This window comes from Ambystoma mexicanum, chromosome 5q, assembly GCF_040938575.1.
Source record: "Ambystoma mexicanum isolate Mex_15411 chromosome 5q, UKY_AmexF1_1, whole genome shotgun sequence".
Taxonomy (NCBI): Eukaryota; Metazoa; Chordata; class Amphibia; order Caudata; family Ambystomatidae; genus Ambystoma; species Ambystoma mexicanum.
In genome coordinates, this window is record NC_090933.1 from 395,237,764 (window position 1) to 395,256,057 (window position 18,294).

General features: G+C 49.2%; 1 protein-coding gene across 1 annotated transcript in view; it reads right to left on the reverse strand.

Moving 5' to 3' along the window:
• The window catches only part of ROCK1 (Rho associated coiled-coil containing protein kinase 1), a 3,300,884-nt gene that overhangs the window by 3,223,033 nt on the left and 59,557 nt on the right, over nucleotides 1-18,294 (reverse strand). The gene's annotated exons all lie outside the window — the stretch shown is intronic.

An 18,294-nucleotide genomic window follows, 5' to 3' on the forward strand; every position in this document is an offset into this window, starting at 1 on the left:
TAATTATAATGGGTTTTAAAGGTTAAAAAAGGGAGCATGGGGGAACCCCCCCCATTAAATGATATATTTATTTTTGAATGCATTTGATGGAATTTTTTTAGATGCATTTTTTTAGATGGAATGGTATGTCGATGGAAGGAATTCGATGCAAGACTAGGAACCAACTGTACATGTGTGTACAACTGTAAATAAAAGATTCGTAGCACGAACCACGGCTCCACAGGTGGACTGTGTTCTAGCTTACCATCACCATCCATTTACAACAATATCCATACTCCTACATCTTGTCCCCTTTCCTCCATACTTGTGGGACATTCCATCTTTTGGGATGGGATCAGGGCACTTTTTAATAGCATTAAAAAAAAAGTATTTTTGTTCCTTTGTTCTTCATTCCTGCTGCGGTTCCACAGTCATTCCTCCGTCTATGCCGGAGCATCTGGAATTCGTGTCCTGTTCATCATGCGAACGTTGTTTCGCTAGGGCAGATCCCCACTCTCTTTGCCTGGAGTGCTTAGGCCCTGAACACTGTTGGGGCTTGTGCTTGTACTGCGACATCCTCTCCGTCCGGGCACTCCAGCGTCGACTTGCCAGGTGGGAGGAGGTGTTTCAATGCGTTCCTCCACCACATTTACAGCAGTTCATTGAAGAGAAAAGGAAACGGACGGTAAATTGGTTCCTCTTCAGGGCACCCCGGCCAGGGGACTCCTTCCTGGGGTCTTCTGGATCTGGGAGGGTCTCAAGCAGTCCCATTACCAGGGATCTCCGTGAGGTGTCCCGAAAGGGATCTAAAAGGCGCTCTGAGCTTCCTCCGAGGTCCCCTGCAAAGGGGTTGCCAAAACCAGATGATCTTCCGAGGTTCCCCCTTTTAGGGGTTAAAGCTGGGCCCAGTCCTTCTGGGGCTCTTATCATCGGGGCCAGACCATAGGTTTCCACATCTGGAACTAAGTGCGCTGAGTCTTGGCTCGAGGTCCCTCTCAAGGTGATTAAAAAGGTATACTTTAAGGAAGGTGTACTTTAAGGATTTATGTAAGGAAATGTATCCTAAGCCGCCTGAACCGGCCCCTGCAATTCCTATGCATGTCCTGGTAGTGCCACCTCCCCCACCCTTACTGGTGGGACCTCCTCCCCCACTGCCTCCTCTGCCTCCACTTTCCCCTGTGGAAAAGACTTTGGTTCCTCTGTCGGCCGCGCCTTCGGGCCTGAGGCTCCATGTGCAGCAGATCAGACTTCTGCTCCCGCCTCACTGGATGAGGCCCATTCGGACCATGACGGAGATACCCACCTCACTCTATTAGAGCCTTTCACAACCAGGTGCTGGATATGATGGCACTGCTAGACATCCCATTACCCAAGCCCCCTGCTCCACAAGAGTGGATACTTTCGGGAGCCTTTACTCTGCCGACACAGGAGCGCACTGGCCTGTTCCTTCAGAAGGACGCCCTGGCCGAGGCCCGTAACGTCTCGGAAATACCTTGTTCCGGGCAGCACCTGAACAAGAAAATTGACGCTCGCTACAAGCGTCAGGACATATCCTTGTCGGCATGCCCGCTCCCCTCCTAGACGGTTGTGGCAGCAGCTACGCTCCAGTCAGAGACGCCTCTACATCCTCCACTGCAGCATCTCAGATCCTTTCCAAGGAGGACAAGCTTCTTGACGGCATTGGGAAAACGTTTTTTTCCAATTCGGCTCTTCTGCTGCGTCAGGCTAATACTGAGCTTATCATGGTGGCTGCCAATGTCAAACTGTGGAAGCCAGGCGAGTTTCAGGATTGTATTCCTCCTGATAGGCTCGAAGACTTCAAGGGCGGCTTATCTGATGCCAGGGTTCTGGCACAGGATCTAGTCAGACTGCGGCCGATCACGTAGACACTTCCGCTCCAGGCCTTATGGTCCGAGTAGATTTCTCCAGTCAAGTGTTGCTGCATGCTACAAAGTTTTCGAAGGAAGTTCAGGACACGGTGCTTGATCTCGCCTTAGAGGGTAAATAACTGCTCCACTCCTCCATGAATGAGGTACTCACGAAGACCAAGACAAGCACTCAGCTAAGTCATGGTCGGTCCTTGCGAAAACCCCAGCAAAGGCACCCTATACTCCAAGTCCCAAACAAGGTCCTTCTCTGGTTTCAGAGGCTTTCAGGACCACTGTACGCGCAGAGCAGAGGTTCCAGCTGGTGGGCCCCACCGTAAACAGCAATAGCAAGGTGGCCGGTTTTTCTCTCGCCCAACAGCCTCCTCTCCAACAATGGGTGGTCTCTCCACCGATAAAACAACGAAATTATATTTTCCATCGGTCGCACAAGACTCCGGTGGGGGGGGCGAATTTCAACTCATCAGGAAGCGTGGCATACCATCACAGACGACCGCTGTGATTTGTCGGTTGCTCTGGTGGGCTTCTGCTTGCCCCTCCCCCTATCCCACCCTCCTTACCAGCAGACTGGGTCACCCTCCCTAAGTGCCGAGGTACAGAAACGTCTAGACTTCAGAGCAGTGGAACCTGTTCCCTTGAGGGAGCAAGCCATTACTCCCGTCTGTTTACAGTGCTCAAACCTACCCATGCTGGACTGTGCACTATCCTCGACCTATCCAAGCTCAATCTCCTTCTAACCCAAGAGAAATTCAAGATGATTACGTCCTGCCAGAAAAAGTTCCCTCGCCAGAAGGGCGATTGGCTCAGCGTGGTAGTCCTTCAGGATGCGTACATGCACATTCTGATGTGGAGCCTGCATCGAAAAGATCTACGGTTCTCCGTGGGAACAGAACACTTCCAGTATCGTGTTCTTCCATTTGATCTCAGCTCGGCACCACATGTCTTTACGAAGATGATGTCGGCCATCGCAGCATTCCTCAGACTGCAGTGGAGTTCATGTATATCCATACTTGGACGATTGGCACCTGCACAGTTCTTGCCCACAGGCCGCTACGGCCAACCTTCAGTCACTCCTTCAGCTCCTGTTCCATCTTGGGCTGTAGGTGAACTGGTGGAAATAGTTGATGACGGTCGCTGAAGACCTGATCTTTCTGGGTTTCTGTTGGGATACCGTCAGTACCAGAGTGTTCTTGATGGAGGACAGTATTGTGGACTTTTCAACCACGTGCTAGCTCTTCCTGCAGTGCGCTCACATGTTGTCTTGGTGGTTCCAGAGACTCCGGGGCCACATGGTCTCTTACGTGTAAGCTCCACCTCTTGTACGCCTGAAAATGAGGCGCACTCTGCTTGCTCTTCAGAGCTGCTGCTCCCAGGCTACGGCTACGGATTCCAGTCCCATCCTGCATGACAGCGTATCTTCAATGGTGGTCATCTGCCAGCAACCTTTCAGTGGGGACCTCCTTCCAGGAGCCCTGGCCACAAATAACGGTTACCACAGACTCCTCCCTTCTGCGGTGGGGAGCAACACTGTCACCTCGACGTGTACGATTGGTGGACACCTCAAGACAGGCGGCTCCATCAATTACCTGGAGCTCCTGGCAGTTTTTCTGGCGCTCAAGGCTTTTCAACCCTCCATCACCAACAGATTGGTTGTAATTCGCACTGACAATTCCGTAGAGATGTTCTATATCAACAAACGGGGGGGGGGGGGAGTGGGGAGTTTCACCAAGTCTCCCCTCCTGGTGGACCTTGCTATTTAAATTTGGAATTGGGCTATCCAACACAATGTCTGGCTCCAGGCTGTGCACATTCCGGGTCACATTCATGTGGCTGCAGACTCCCTCAGACGCCTGTCTGCGGCGAGTTACAAGTGGGAGAAGAACAACCATGTTCTCACAAAGATTTTTCAGCAATGGGGTACTCCAGAGGTTGACCTCTTTGTGACATCATCGAACATGAAACTTCCTCTTCATGCTTCCAGGGATAGGTTCGGAGAGTCTTCCTTGGGGGACGTCCTCGAGATCCTGTGGGACAACATGAAAGCTTATGCCTTCCCTCCTTTGCCACGGATTCATCAGTCACTTTGGAAACTCAGGAGTGGATCAAACTACACTCTCCTCTTCATAGCTCCTTGGCGGCCAGCCAGGTTCTGGTTTTCCGAGCTGCAGCACCCGTCTGTGCCCTCTCCAATCAGGTTGCCGCAGATTACCGACTATCTTCACCAAAGCAATCACCAGTTGTGGCACCCCTCCCCACAATCGTTCAGCTTGGCGGCCTGGTGCCCGAGTTTGGATCATTTGCGCAGTTCAACCTCTCTGAGGACAACATGCGTATAATTCAAGCGGCACAAAAGCCCTCTACAAGAGCAAGTGGCTCAGTTTTTGTCATTGGCGTCTGGCCAAAGAGCTTGATCCCAGGCATGCTCCCATTGACAAAGTTTTGTTTTTTGGATCTGACCTTGCAGCCTCTGGCATACAGGTCTTATCATGCAGGACATAATTTGTTCGCCATTGCGGCTTACCTGTCTACAGACAGTTGCTCCTTTTCACTGGCTAATCGAGTTTTAAAAAGACACTTTGGAGGTCTTAATCTTTTCACCGGTTCGGGCCCCTTATCCCAAATGGGATTTGAATGTGGTCCTTACCGCTTTATGTCATAAGCCTTCTGAACCCCTGCCCACTACCGACCTCAAGTACCTGTCTTGGAAGTTGGCCTTTTTGATTGCGGTAACATCTGCAAGACGAAAAAAAAGAACTTCAGGCTCCTGTGGAACATCCGTTCCTAATTTTCCATAAGGATAAGGTTGTGCTTTGCACTCAACCTTCCTAAAGTGGGTTCTGAATTCCATTTGAACCAGTCAATATCTTTACCAGTCTTCTTCCTGAACCCAGTCTCTGATGCAGAGAGGGTTCTGCACAACCTAGACGTCAGACAAGCTCTGAAGTTCTACCTCGATAGAACAAGCAAACTCAGAAGCTCCTCACAACTCTTCATTACGTTTGGTGACCCAAACGGGAAACCAGCCTCAAAAGCCTCCATCTCCCGCTGGATATCTTCATGCATTTCCGAGGCCTACAAGATTCAAGGCCTTCAACCACCAAAGGGCATTCGTGCACATCTGGTCCGTGGCAAAGCGGCTGCGGTTACCTTCCAAAAGTACATCCCTTGGGAGTTCATTGCCAAGGCGGCTATGTGGGCCTCCCCATCAGCATTTTGCAAAAATTGCTGTCTACACTTGGTGCCCAGGGAAGTCAGCCGCACTCCCTAGAAGTTAGGACTGCACGCGCCAAACTTTTATAAAGCAACGCGGGCCTCCTCTAGCCCTTCTGAAGCCTCATACAGGGAGGCTGGGCTACACCCTCCAGTGGGCCCGCACCCACCAGGAAGCCATTTAGCCACCTGCAGTAGGAATTCCCAGCGGCCACCCAGCCCCCAGCACAGGCCACCCTGCGCCTCTGCTCATCACATACACAGCCTGCATAAGAGGCCTGTACACCTTGGCACTCAACGCAATCGCCTACACCATTAGAGGGTGGGATCTACCGTCTCAACAGGTCCCCGCCCAACTGCTTTCCCAAATGCCCTCCCCCCGCATTAGCCGGAAGCACAGAGCAGTAGAGGATACCCACAGCCCCCAGTGAGGGAAATAAAGCGCTCCCTGCTGCACGGATACTCAAGCAGGGCCAGGAGGGACAGTAACAAGTAGGAAGAAAAGAGCTCTGATAACACTCCTCAGCCCCACAGCAACTATCCCAGCGGGGAGATCAACCCCAATGATCTCGTGGAGCATCACCAAACAACCCCTGTGGGAAAGAGTAACACGCACTGAAGGAAAGGCGACCATGGCAGAGCATCAGCCTCTAAAGCGGTTCAGCGGCTCCCCCTGCGTCTGCATGCCACACTGGAACGGAGTGGAGGGCGCCACAAGCGAAGGTCTCAGCCTGCATGAGTAAACCGAGAAGGGGAAGAATGGCGAAAAACCCAAACTCAACAAAGCAAACAGACATATCCACGCTACTTACATCTTCCTCTACAGAAAAGGCAAAGAGGGGGGGAATCGAAGTAAAGCCATGGCTCCCATGGTAAGCCCAGAGTCTGTAAGCAGCACCCCTGCGCAAGCAGTGACCAAAACAGATCTACAAGAACTGCTGGCGGCCATAACCAAAGAGTACCAGAAGGCCACTCAAGAAGTGATGAGCAAAATCACAACTCTAGATAAACGCGTAAGTGAAATTGAAAGCAGAACAACAGATATCGAAACAATACTATACGAGCAAAACTTTGAAATCTGGAAGGGGGTAGACAGAATCTCGGCACTGGAAGCAAGATGCAAGTCTCTGGAACTGATCAGGAAGACGCAGGGAACCGCTCCCGCCATATCAACATCCGCCTGCGGGGCATCCCAACATCAGAGACAGACGCGGAACTGGAGCCATTCACATAGGACATATTCCGCTTCATACTGACCCTACCGGACTGTTAGGGAGAATTCTCATTCTATGGCTAATTTCCCTTACTTATAGAGTCCCCCAGCAGCTTTGCTGGATTTGAAGGGTTTGTTTATTTTTACCTGCTAAGAGTGAGACTCTTTTTCCCACTCTTATGCATTTTTGCAATGTGTGTTCTAGGCTATTTTTGTGTTTAATGCCTATGGGATCTTTCTCAACCTCATAGGAACCATCTTTATTCACTTGTGTTACACAGCACCCTCAGTGCAGTGACACAGGGGTGTCGTAGCGACCCCCAAACATAGACTCCATACCCTGGGACTGACTACTGTCTCCCAGGGCATGTAAAGTCCCAATTGACTTTACGAGTCAAATTTTATGAACTAAACCAGTACAAACCATCTTACTATGGAGGTACTGGAAGGGTTAATAGTTTTTCCCTCATGTTCATTTTCGAGAGGGTACCGTACAGACCCTCTCTAAAAAGTTTCTGGCTGGTGGCAGCGATTACTACTATAAATATTCGACCGCAAATATTTTCCTATAGGATTTTCCCATTGTTCGAGGCTACCACTTTTTCTGACAGCTTCTAACATACCGCTGGCGCATTTTAATATTAACTTGACTCCGGTAGGTTTTATTTGCCAGAACTTTAATATAACTTCTTTCTCCTGTCTTTCTCCAAACTCCTAACCCAGGTCGGGGATCCTTTGATCGTCCTTTTGGCGGGCTTCTGCCGAGAAGCCCTCCTTTCGGCACCACTGAGTCTGGGGTGGGTCCATTGTGTGGGAGGGGGGAGTAGGACCCCTGGACAGGGTTTCCTCCGCAACACATGTCGCACTCTATCCTGATAGGCTGGAGGGTCTCCCACCAAGATGACCACTCCACTGTGCGAGTGACAGCTAGGCTGTATGAATGGGAATCTTTTTGCATAAAAGCAGGGTCCTGAGGACTGCAAGAGCAAGACGTTGCCACTGGAACTAAGAAGCCGAAGAGGAGAGAAGCCAAAGACATCTGCAATGACAACCACCGGTGAAGCCCTGCTGCAGCGTCTTACCACTTTTCTCCACACGACGAGAGAAGATCTTCATCTGCAAGAGCCTTCTTCCCTTGAGCTGGTGGGGCCAACCAGTTTGCCAATCGCCTTCCCGGACCTGCCTTGGTCGAATCTCCAGTACCCAGTACTCGGAGGCTGGATAGCCAGGCACCAGTCCACCCGGACCGCGATTTAAAGGAGCGTACCTTTTATTCGTCGGGCAGCACCGTGGCTGGTTTTATCCCTGGGTAGTGCAGTAACTCGAACCTTCCTCCACAACGAGAGCCTCTCTAACAACCGCCACCGCAGGAGCCACTTCTTCATTTAAAAGGTACATTGTTCCGCCAGGCCGCCCTTTCTTCGCGGTAGCACTAAAGGTGTTTTAAATCCTTTATCTGCCTGTTGGGTTGGCCGCCCCTCTCTCTTAACTTTGTCTTTTCAACTTCTGCATCCACCTTTTCAAAATCGTTAACCAAAGACTTGACTTCAGCTACAAGAACATTTTGCTCCTGGGCCCTTGCCCTGTACCACTAACTCTGGCACAGGCCTACTGACTCTGGCTACATTTGTTAGATTTGCCTTCTTTAGATTGATTCTCATCAAGAACTGTGTGGTGCACCTATTTCTTACAACTGCCCTTTCCTTCCCTTTTTTAAACCTTGTGAAATGCCATTTTGCTCAGTTTTCATTTAAATATTGCCTATACCGATCCACTGTCTAGCTTAAACTGGTTCACAAACTTATGGGAAGTGTTGCTAGTGTATGTAAGAAGGTATTTCTGAATAACTTGTGTTTTCCTTCCCTTGTGAGAAATTGCTAGAGCATCCCTTGTGTGTGGTTTTCACTGTGCCATTTTACTCAGTTTTCATTCAGGTTCACTTGGTCTACAATTTAACTTGGACGTGTGTATATTTTTCCTTTGACTTAATTTAACTTGCTTGATGACTGTGATACATGTGTTTTATTAGAAGTGTATAAAATAAATGTATAACTACTTTTTAATACAAAGCTTTGGTCAGTGTTTCCTTGTGCCCTAGTACTGTAGGCCTATTGTGGAAACCCTGAATACTGCTCATCTCCCTCTTGAGAGAAGTCTGACTGCTCAGCACAGCTACCAACTAAATCTTTGTGGTACAGACCGATAGCAAAGGAGATTTATTGCTCTCACCTGTAGTCCTAATCTTGTGTAGTGCTCCCTAAGGGAACTGCACAGGATTCTGCCTAACACAGACGAAGCACCGCTTGATCTTGACAGGGTGTACAGAACTAGGTCGAAGCAAGGATCCACTACCCCTCTGGACGTATTGGGGAGAGTGCACTTCTATTAAGTCAAGGAGGAAATAATGAGGGAAGCAAGAAGTTCAGCACGCATCCACTACAGGGACGCCGCCATTTCCCTATACCAAGATCTAGCAGCAACCACACTCATGAAGAGGAAAGCCCTAAAGCCAATTACAGAATGGCTGTGGGAGACGAAAATGGCGCACTGATGGGGGTTCCCCATTGCCCTGAACTTCTCCTCGGAGGGCAAGGCGTGGCTAATCTGCACCCCAAAAGAGGCTGAGAGATTCCGAAACCCGGAGGCGGAAGAGGACAATGTTGAAAAGCAAACCACTGGCTACGAAGAAACATCAAGACACTCAGCGAAATCATGGACCAGAGTTGATAGACACGATCAAGGGGCCTCCATCAGAAAACAAGCAATACAACAAAGACTTAAGAAGGCAAGGCCTTCAGGCTTTTGAACATACTGTACCCCAGATCCAATGCTGCGGACCAGAGGCAAAGCAGGAACTTAAAAGCTGGACTCAAGTATTGAGTTTTACCCAAATTTGCAGGAGGTGCGGTTGCCTCCAAAAAAAGCGGTTGCAATGGCCCGGCCAGTTACCCTGTTGGACGAGGGCTGGACCTGACAACTTGTTCTATTTGGCGGGGTGGAGGGGCGAGGGAAGTTATGTAAGGGGATTGGGTGAGACAATAATGAATAGCGACTCATCATGGGGGACTTACAGATAAACATCAAAGGAGACCATAGTCACACACGCCAAGCCACGAACAAATAACATTTGGGTCACTTAAGCAGGTTCATAGGGAGCACTCCAGATGACGGACTCAAGCAAAGAGCTCACTATAACATGTAATAAGCAAGGGCTGAATTTTCCAGGGAAACGAAATTCAGTTGAACGCACACTATCCCAGCGGACATTGTCTGCTTACAAGAAACTCACCTCCTGTAGGAGGACGAGAAACAAATTAATTTTAACCGATACTCCTGGCGATACTTTGCCACAGCAGGCCAAAAGAAAAGGGGAGCCGCCATGCTAATTAGCCGACAGGTCCTCCTCACACGAATTACAATCCAGCGACACCCAGAAGGAAGATATCTCCTAGTCAAGGGGCTTCTGGTCGAACAGCCAATAACCAAAGCAGTCATATACTGCCCAAACAATGCGCAGGATCGCTTCCACCGAAATATCCTCCCAATTATAACCAAGTTTGCAGAGGGCAACCTGTAATCGGTGGGGACTTCAATTTAACTCGAGACCCAGACCATAACATTACCACCCACCAGGGACGACTGCGCTAGGGCAATAGGGCTCGCCGAGTTCCTAAGGCAAACAGGACCTGTAGACACCTGGGGTCTCACCAATGAGGGCGTACATGACTACACGTTCTACTCGCATGTACATAAGGGCTTCTCCAGACTCTACCTTCTGCTCGTATCCAGTATTCTCTTCCGATGCATCGAGGACATACGAATTGGTCACAGAATACCATCTGATCATGCCCCAGTAATAGCCTGTCTGCGAGTACAGATCCCCCGAAAGGTTCTGGAAATTACAAGACTATATTCTAGCAGATATAGTAATCAGCAGCAAGCTCTCCGAAGCCCTCACATGCTACTTCAAGGGAAACGTAGCAAGAGGTACCACTGAAGCAACCTTCTGAGACGCAATGAAGTCAGTAGCCGTGCAAAGAAGGAGGAAACAGTTACAGCAGACTAATTTTGAGGAGAGCAATTCTATGTTGGACTCTGGGTCAGGAACCGTCCTTGCTAAGCTCTGTTTATGTGTCATCTTCTTCTTAGGTGCAAGGTCACAGGAATGGGTGGAGGTGAAGCCCACACCTCCTTTGTAGTATAATCTGGGAGTTTTCTGGGTGCCTTGCTAGTGGTTTGTTTTACACAATGTATTTTCCACAACAATTTTTGTTTTTGCAAGTTTATTACGTGGGCTCTTGGTCCCAATGGTGGTCAGCCGACACGTGTTTCGACCCATAGGTCTTTCTCAAGGCTAGTTAACAAGGAATGGTGCCCCTGATGTGTTCCTGGGATTGAGCCAGGGACATGTGTCCTAGGCAGCTGGGCTCTGCGTAGGCCCTGTGTATCTGGTTGTAATCGGTGGCAGTGCGACGCCAAGATATTTTCAAAGATGTTAGCACACAGACTAGCAATAGTCTGCCCAGAACTGATCCACCCTCACCAAACGGGATTCATTCCAGGACACATCACCCACAACAACATTAGACGCACCCTAAACATAATTGAAAACGCAAATAGAATTGGGACGGAATTAGCAATTCTGTTGTTCGACGCACAAAGCATTTGATATGCTAGACTGGGGATATGTAAAAGGAAACACTAACCCACTTCGGCCCGAAGTTCATGAAATGGGCCCTAGCCAACTATCAGCATCCTAACACGTCCCTCAGAATAAACAGTTTTAGGTCTCCCAAAATGACCATTACCAGAGGCACATGGCAAGGATGCCCCCCTCTCACTGCTAATATTTGCGCTCTCTATGGAGCCATTTGTTAGCAGAATCCAAAACAACCCACTAATACACGGGGTGGAGGTAAAAGGCAAGGTTTATAAAGCAGCCATGTATGCAGATGACATCCTCTTGACTAACTCAGGTCGACGAATCCATGAAAGCCCTATGGCAAGAGATTGAGGCATTTGGCGAAGCATCAGGGTTCAAAGTTAATTACGCAAAATCAATAGTACTAGGCATCAATATACCACAGAAGCTTAGGGAGGCATTAGCAACTAAACATCCCATCCTGTGGGCTAAATCCCACTTCAGCTACCTTGGAGTCTAGATCCCAAATAAAATGGAGCACACATGCGGAATACATTTTCCACCACTATTTAGGGAAATGAGCAGCGACCTGAAACGCTGGCAGAAACATGAAGTCTCATGGATGGGAAGGATCACAGCTCTAAATATGAACCTGGTACCAAGACTAATCTATCGCTGCCTAGACCCAAACAGCCATCCCCACACAAAGGACCTGCTGAAACTACAAATGAAAATCATGAAATATGGTTGGGGCAGGAAAAAACAGCAAATAGCCAAACGGGCAATGCTCCAGGGAACAGGTATTGGTGGCATGGGGGCTCCAGACATTGCCAGATACTGCCCCGCAGCACAGCTCTCGCAGGCTTTCACATGGCAATCAGTTACCAACCAACCTCGTTGGATGAAGCTGGAGGAGGATTGGAGCCGGGTTGCATTAGCATCGCTTCCGCATATCACAAGGCCCCGAAGCCCCGGGAGCCCCCAACTCTGGCCCACTAACAGCAACCAAAAACACAGTATAAAGGTGTAGAAAGGCAGTTCGCAGATGGGACTGCAACAGCATTGTGGGGCCCCTATCCCCAATCTGGAATAACCCTGACTTCTCCCCAGGAATACTCCCGAACAGATTTGACCAGTGGAAGGAGGGGGGCTTAAAGCAGATAGCGGACATCTTCGCCAACGGCGCCCCATGAGCATTTGAGGCATGCAAAACGAAATTCCGGGTGACAGAAACCGAATGATTCCGCCCAGCGCAATTTAGGCACTGGTTATCCAACAGCAACATAAAGGCACAAGATGGCATGGAACTCACAGCGCTAGAACGCACCCTGACAGCAAATGCCCCTAAAGTCAAGACATCAGCCCTATACAGACTACTAGACAAATCGGATCCTAGCAAAAAAGAAAATTAAATGCAGAAATGGGAAAAGGACATAGGAAAAGAATTGAGTCTGGAGGAATGGAGCCGAATCTGGTCACAAGTGCTCAAGAGCTCCAAATGCACCACAAACAAAGAAGGGGCAGTTAAAGTATGCTACAGGTGGTACCAGACACCGGAAATCCTAAACAAAAGCAACCCAGTAATTCCATCACAATGCTGGAGACACTGCCCAGCCACAGGCACCTTGTTTCACCTCCTTTGCACGTTTCAGAAAGTAACGTAATTCTGGAAAGAAGGGTTAGAACAAATCCGGCTAATAAAAGGACTGACAATCCCATGGGACCCAGGGATAGTCCTGTTGGGGGGCACGGGCGAAGGGCAATTCCCAATGAGAGGCGGATCTATTCTCTCACCTACTCACAGCGGCAAAAATCTCCATAGCTAGAATGTGGAAACACCCTGAAGGCCCGGCAATCCCCATGTGGTGGACAGAATGCTGGGACATAGTCGCAGAAAAAATTCACAGCCTTCCGCAACGGAAACAGGAGCAAATTTTATAATGTCTGGGCTCCGTTCCTAGATTATGCGGAGCAATTCCCGGGTGCAACCCGGCAACCTCCAACCTTCTGGTGGATGGCGAAGCATGACTAAACAGCTAGGCGGCAACCATGCAACTGAAACGCCCACAAGTCTCTCAAGGAACTAGAAACACTGGTTCACGGAAGGACCCAGGTTTCCGTTACTCACACTAGTCCCAGCCCTGCAAAAATTGCAACAGAAACTGTGGACTTCCAAATGCCACAATGTTGAGTAACCATGTATATTTGTACAACTGCCCTTGTCTTGACCCCCCCCCCCCCCTCCCAACCCGGGCACCACAAACCTGGTTTCATTATTGATTTTTGATGTCCTACCACCTTTTTATGTTTATATGTTGTTGAAAAAACTTAATAAAATTTATGTTGAAAAAGAAAAAACTAAAAAGTACATTTTTTGATGGCATTAAAAAGTGCTCTGGTCCCGTCCCGAAGGACGGAATGTTCCACAAGTATGGAGGAAAGGGGTCTATGGACTAGGAGTAAGGTAGTCACTACGGTGAGTAACTGTCATTTCATACTGTTCCCTCCTCCAAACGCGTAATGGGATCAAATCTAGAGTTGTAATCTTCAAAGAAGCATGTTTTGAGGATTCCCCGAAAAGAACAAGTTACTTCTTACCTTGTAACGTTCTTTCGACGGGATGTTCCTCCGACGTATTCCTCATCTTAGATATCTCCTTCCAGCTCTGCTGGCCTCGGAAAATTTTTCTCTCTAGAGGGCGCTGCGCGTCGACGTCCTTCGAGTCGATGTCCCTCGACAGCCGCCGTATCGACGCCGACGTCATCCTGGCTATAAAGGCCGCGCGCAGCGCCCGTTGCTCAGTTCCGTTTTGTAGCCCACAAATATGCTTTCTGGACTAAACTAATCACCCTGAAGGAGCGTAAGCTGCAACAACAAGGGAAGTAGAACTGCGGGGATGGATGGGAGGGTCGATGAGGAATACGTCGGAGGAACATCCCGTCGAAAGAACGTTACAAGGTAAGAAGTAACTTGTTCTTCGAAGGGATTGTGTCCTCCGACGTATTCCTCATCTTAGATATGCTCCCATAGCAGTATTCTATTATTGGAGGAGGGAGTACTGACTTCATACTGTCTTCTATTGATGAATAGAATGCAGTACAGCCCTTCCAAACCTAGTCTCTTGACTGGAGGAGGAATCCAAATTGTAAAATCGTGTAAAGGTATGGACAGACGACCATGTAGCGGCCGCACAGATGTCTTTAACCGGCACACCTCTTTTGAGGGCCGATGAAGCTGCAATACCTCTGGTCGAATGAGCCCTAAGGTTTTGAGGGGGCTCTTTTCCTGCCAATTTATAACATTCCAGAATGGCTAGGATGATCCATCTGGAAATGGTCTGCTTAGTTATTGGTAACCCCAGCTTGTGACCTGTGTAACCTACAAACAGCTGGTCTGTCTGTCTTATCCTGGCAAGTCTACTGATGTAAAAACTTAAAACCCTTCTAGGGTCTAGCCTGTGTAACCTCTCTTCCTCTTTCCCCGGGTGAGGAGGAGGATAGAAAGATGGTAGGGTAATCTTCTGAGTGATATGGAATTCAGAAACCACCTTTGGGAGGAAATTAGGCTTCACTTGCAGGACAACTTTGTCTTTGTGAAAGATAGTGTGAGGGGGTTTACAAAAAAGAGCTTGTAATTCGCTCACCCTTCTAGCAGATGTAAGTGCTATTAATAAAACAGTTTTAAGGGTAAGGAATCTTAACGAACAAGAATGGAGTGGTTTGAAAGGTGTGCTCATCAGGAAAGTTAGGACTAAGTTTAAATCCCATAGGGGAACTTGGAATGGTCTTGGGGGATAAACATTGGTTAACCCCTTAAGAAATTGTATTACCAAGGGTAACTTGAAATAGGATGGTTCTTCCGCAGTGCGCTTAAAGATGGATAGCGCTGCGAGATAGCCCTTAATGGTGCCAACTTGAAGGCCTGAATTTGCCAAATATAGTAGGAAGGACAAAACCATTGGTGTACCACATGAAAAAGGGTCGATATTCTGTTCTCTACACCAGCTGCAAAATCTGTTCCAACGGCAGCGGTATAAAGACTTTGTTGCTGGCCTCCTTGCCGAAAGCAACACCTCCATAACATCATCAGGGAGGTCCTAATCCTTGTACCTCAGCCTTTCAGAAGCCAAGCGTGAAGGTTGAGGGTTTTGATGTCTGGATGGAGAACCTGACCTCCCTTCTGTGAGAGTAGGTTCTCTCTGAGTGGAAGTCGAATTAGAGGGCAGATGGACAAGTCTAGAAGGTCCGGGTACTACGTTCTCCTGGCCCAATCCGGGGCAATTAGGATCATGGTTCTCCGGAATCTTCTCAACCTCCTGATCATTTGAGGAATGACAGGGACCGGTGGGAACGCGTACAGAAGCGGAAACTCCCAGTCCACTATGAGCTCCTCTCGGGGAAAATTCCCTTGAGCAGAACAGGTCGCATTTCCTGTTGAGGCTGGTGGCGAACAGATATACCTGAGGGGTTCCCCAAAGGGCGAAGATCTCTTGAAGGACTTCCTGAGCTAGCTCCCACTCGTGGGAGACTGTGCTCTGCCTGCTCAGAGCGTCCGCTGTCAAGTTCTTCTCTCCGGCTAGGTGAACTGCCGATAGAGAGATTCCTTCTTGGATTGCCCAAAACCAGAGCTACATCGCCTCTCTGCACAGGGGTAGTGATCCTACGCCTCCTCTTTTGTTGAGGTAATGCATGGCCACCGTGTTGTCCGTCATTATCAGGACGTTCTTCCCTTGTTACAGCTGGCAGGAACGCCTTCAGCGCAAGTCTGATGGCTCTCAGCTCTAACAGGTTGATATGTAGTCTGGACTCCGATGGAGACCAACGACCGCTGATGGTCAAGTCGTTGGTGTGGGCTCCCCACCCCGTGAGTGAGGCATCCGTGACTACTGTTATCTTCGGCCAGGGTTGCCAAAACTGTTCTCCTGACAGGCCCACCACTGAAGGTCTCGAGCTACTCTGTCGGGAACCTGAAGAAGATCTGTCATTCTCCCTGAGAATTGTGACCACTGAGTCCTCAGTGCCCACTGGAGGGATCTCATTCTCAGGCGAGCCTCTGGCACTAGGAAAATCCAGGATGCCATGAGGCCTAGCAACCTCAAAAAGTCGAAGGCTGGGAGACGTTGGGCATGTTGGAACTTGGTAACCATCTGTAGAATATCTTGAGCCCTCACCTCTGGTGGTGAGGCTTTTCCCAGGGAAGTGTCCAGGATCGCTCCTATGAACTGGAGTCTCTGCAATGGTATCATTTGTGACTTCTTTAAATTGAGGGAGAAGCCCAGTCTGTGAAGGAAGTGGCACACGTGATTTAGCTGGATCTGAGCTTGTTCCGAAGAAACAGCCCTGATCAACCAATCGTCCAGGTAGGGGTAGACGTGAATCCCTTCCCTCCTTAGACTTGCCGCCACTACCGACATTAACTTGGTGAAGACCCTCGGGGCGGAGGTCAGCCCAAATGGCAGCACTCGAAATTGATAGTGAGAGTTGCCAATTGCGAACCTCAGGTATTTCCTGTGTTTGAGATGGATAGGCACATGGAAATAAGCGTCCTGAAGGTCCAGAGATACCAACCAGTCCTGGAACTGAAGGGCCTGGAGGATCTGAGAAAGAGTGACCATCTTGAATTTGTCTTTCCTGAGGAATTTGTTCAATTCTCGCAAGTCCAAGATGGGTCTCAGTCCTCCGTCTTTCTTCGGAATGAGAAAGTAAGGGGAGTACCAGCCCTTGTTCCTCTCCGCTACAGGTACCGGTTCTATGGCACCTTTCTCTAGCAGGTCCAAAATTTCCTGCAAGAGGAGCGGATCTGGAACTTTTCGGGAGCTGTTCCCCGGTGGATGACTCTGAGGTATACGTAGGAAAGGCAGGCAGTAACCTTGGGCAACTGTTTCCAATGCCCAAGCATCTAACGTGATAGCCTGCCATACCGCCAGATGTTGAGTCAACCTGCCTCCTACAGGTGTCCTGTGAGGGAAGTCCTCAGAGTGGTTTTGGGGCGGCTGATGCAGATGCCGATGGTAAAGAGGCACCTGCTGTTGCTGCGGCTTTTGAATATCTACCCCGTCCACCTCGGGTAGTTCTTCTTTGTCCCCTTTGAGCCGGTCGTCCTCTACCTCTTCCGAATGCGGAGTAGAAGCGAAAGGACTTGCCCCTCGCAGAGGTTCCTGTGGGACGAAAAGGAGTCTGACGGATTGCAGCTCCTAGGGATTTTGCTGCTGCTTTTGAAGTTTGCAGTTTCTCTAAACTGTCATCCGCCTTTTTCCCGAACAAAGAAGAGCCATCGAATGGCATGTTCAAGAGCCTGGCTTGCACATCTGGGGCAAAACCAGACTTTCTCAACCAAGCGAATCTCCTGGAGAATGTACTTGCCGCCATTGCTCTGCTGATACTGTCAGCCGAATCAATGCCCGTCTGGAGGGATTCGCACATAGCGTCTTTACCGTCCTGTATAATATTCAGGAACGCATCCCTTTCTTCTCCCTCCGGGATGCAGTCAGCCGCTGTAGAAGCACACTCCCAAAGTGTATGGCTGAACCTAGCAAGGGTGCAAGTAGCATTAACAGATTTTAACGCCATGCTACATGCTGAAAAGACTTTCTTTGCCATAGCATCATATTTTTTATCGTCCCTGTCCTGTGGGACGGTAGGATAAACCGTCTTGACATCGGTAGAGGAGGCTGCCTGTACCACCAGACTTTCTGGGGATGGGTGTTTAGACAAAAACTCCGGGTCTGTAAAGGATACCCTGTACTTTGTAGACAGTTTTTTTATTTACTGCTGGTACGACCTCTGGGGTTTCCCAGTTTGTCATGATCTTCCTCTGAAGAGCTTTATGAAAAGGCACCACAGGATCCTCCTGTGGGCCTTTGTCAAGAATATCCGTGAGGTCATCTTGTTGGATTGTGAAGGTGCAGACCACCCCATAAACTCTGTGATCCTGGCCATTAAGGCTCTATAGGGGGTTTCAGCATGTTCCCCCGGATCTGGCCTAGCAAACTCCACCTCAGGGGAGGCGTCTAACCCACTTGCCTCATGTAAGGAATCATGAAGAGCCTTTAACCTGCGTTCTTCAGAGGAAAATTCCTCTCTAATTCGTGTCCCTGCAGCTCAAATGTGTCTTCCTGTTCAGACAATTCACCCTCTTCCAATATTGAGGACATAGTTCTCAATTGTTCTGAACTCATAAAGGGTGTAAACCCCATTTCCAAGGCTGAGGGTGCCGAACTTGTCATAATCGGCCTCGAAAACGTCGATGTCGTCGACGCCGAAGGCTTCGAGCGTGGCGTCGAAAACAAAGGCGGAGGCCTCGAAGACCTCGACAGAATTGGGATTCTACTCGACAATCTCGAAGCCATCGACGTCGAGGACCTG